General features: G+C 32.8%; 1 pseudogene; it reads left to right on the forward strand.

Annotated features, from left to right (window-relative positions):
* Positions 1–990: 990 nt before the first annotated feature.
* Positions 991–1,386, forward strand: LOC114005416 (peptidyl-prolyl cis-trans isomerase NIMA-interacting 4 pseudogene; annotated as a pseudogene).
* Positions 1,387–2,023: the final 637 nt, after the last annotated feature.

Here is a 2,023-nt window from a genome sequence, read left to right on the forward strand (position 1 = left end):
GCAAATTAAGATATTTTCAGATAATAAAGGACAAAGAAAATTTACCATCTATTCACTCCTAAAAAAAAATTATGTACTGCAGAAAAACAAAAAAGGACTTCAAGAAAAAGAATGTCATAGAATTGCAAATTTTTAAAAAGAAACCAGTAAATATCCAAGAGTCTGGGTTATGAATAATAAATAAAAATAAATCTATAAAACTTTGTATCATTTTTAATAAATTATTTCTTTAAAAAGTATAGTAATTAAGTAGAATAATAACATTTGGAACTGAGAGTTCAACAAAATACAAGCAGTAAGAGATTTAAGACACTGTTGAAAGAAAGGGTGCTTAAATAACTTTATTTAAAATGTAAGACACTATAACATAGTACATAAAACTTGCTAACCAAGAAAAAAAAAAATAAAGATATAGGAAACATTACCAATCAAACCAAAAGCAGAAGGAAAATCCAAACATATCAGAAATCACAATAAGTATAAATGGGTTAAACTCTCCTATTAAACTACAGAGACTCTCAGAATGGGCAAAAGTATTCTTGATATACACAAGTATATACTTATGTCTGCACACAATGCAGTTATTTTGAAGAGTCATATTTAAAGCAATATAATATTTTTTAAATAGTAAAATAAAAAATGGGGGCCAGCCAGTGGCATGATGGTTAAGGTAGCTGGATCTCATGTGGTCAACTGTGCAGTTTGAGTCCCAGACCTGGAGGTTTGAAAAACATATCAGACATGTTTGCATGTGTGCCCAAATGCCTGAAAATAGAATGGAGGAGAAGGGATTGTGGTGTGACCATCCACCCTTTCACTTTCTCTCTTTCTCTCTCTTTCAATAGCACACATGCCTATAGTGAATTTTTGAAATTATTTTTTAAAGAATGGAAAATTAACATATGCTAATGAAAACAAAAATAAAGGCATAAAAATATTAGTATCGGTACGACACCGGAGCGGTTGACTGTTTATCCGCAAGTCTTGAAGATGCCACCCAAAGGAAAAAGTGGTTCTGGAAAAGATGGTAAAGGGGGAGCAGCGTCTGGGAGTGATACTGCTGACAAGAAGTCACAGGGTCCCAAAGGTGATGGCAACATAGTAAAGGTCAGACACATTCTATGTGAAAAACACAGCAAAATTATGGAAGCCATGGAAAAGTTAAAGTCTGGAATGAGATTCAATGAAATGGCCACACAATATAGTGAAGATAAAGCCAGGCAAGGGGGTGACTTGGGTTGGATGACCAGAGGATCCATGGTGGGATCATTCCAAGAAGCAGCATTTGCCTTGCCAGTCAGTGGAATGGATAAACCTGTGTTTACAGATCCACCAGTTAAGACAAAATTTGGATATCATATTATCATGGTTGAAGGGAGAAAATAAAATTATATGAAAGACTGAAAAAAATATTAGTATCAGACTAAATAGAATTTAAAATAAAACCACTATATGAAACAAAAAGAGATATTTTCTTAAAGGTAAAATCTACCAAGAAGATATGATAATGAAATAAATTTTGTATTAAACAACAGAGTACCAAAACATAAAAATAAATAGCTTTCAAACTACAAAGAGGAAGTGTCGAACTTGCAAAGACATTTGATTTCTACATGCCTCTCCAGAGGTTGATAATCAAATAAGCAAAAATAAGTAAAGTTATACAAGAATTTGAATAATATAATTTAAAGTTTTGATATTTATATAGGAGAACTTACTAAACTGAGGATACATATTTATACTTTCTCTTTTAGTACCTATATCATTTTCAAAAATTGATCATTTATTAAAATTGGCTTCAACTTTAATCCCCAAAGTAGAAACCATCTAAACTACATTCTCTGACTATAATATAAAGCAATCTATAATCAGGGAGGCATGATGATTAAGGCTCTGGATCTCACATGGCCAATTTCACAGTTCAAGTCTCTGACCCAGTGGCTTGAAAAACACACCAGGTGTGTATGTGTGTGTGTGTGTGTGTGTGTGTGTGTGTGTGTACATGCCCAAAATCCCGAGAGGA

Source organism: Tupaia chinensis, unplaced genomic scaffold (assembly GCF_000334495.1).
Source record: "Tupaia chinensis unplaced genomic scaffold, TupChi_1.0 Scaffold143758_1, whole genome shotgun sequence".
NCBI classification, from domain to species: Eukaryota; Metazoa; Chordata; class Mammalia; order Scandentia; family Tupaiidae; genus Tupaia; species Tupaia belangeri.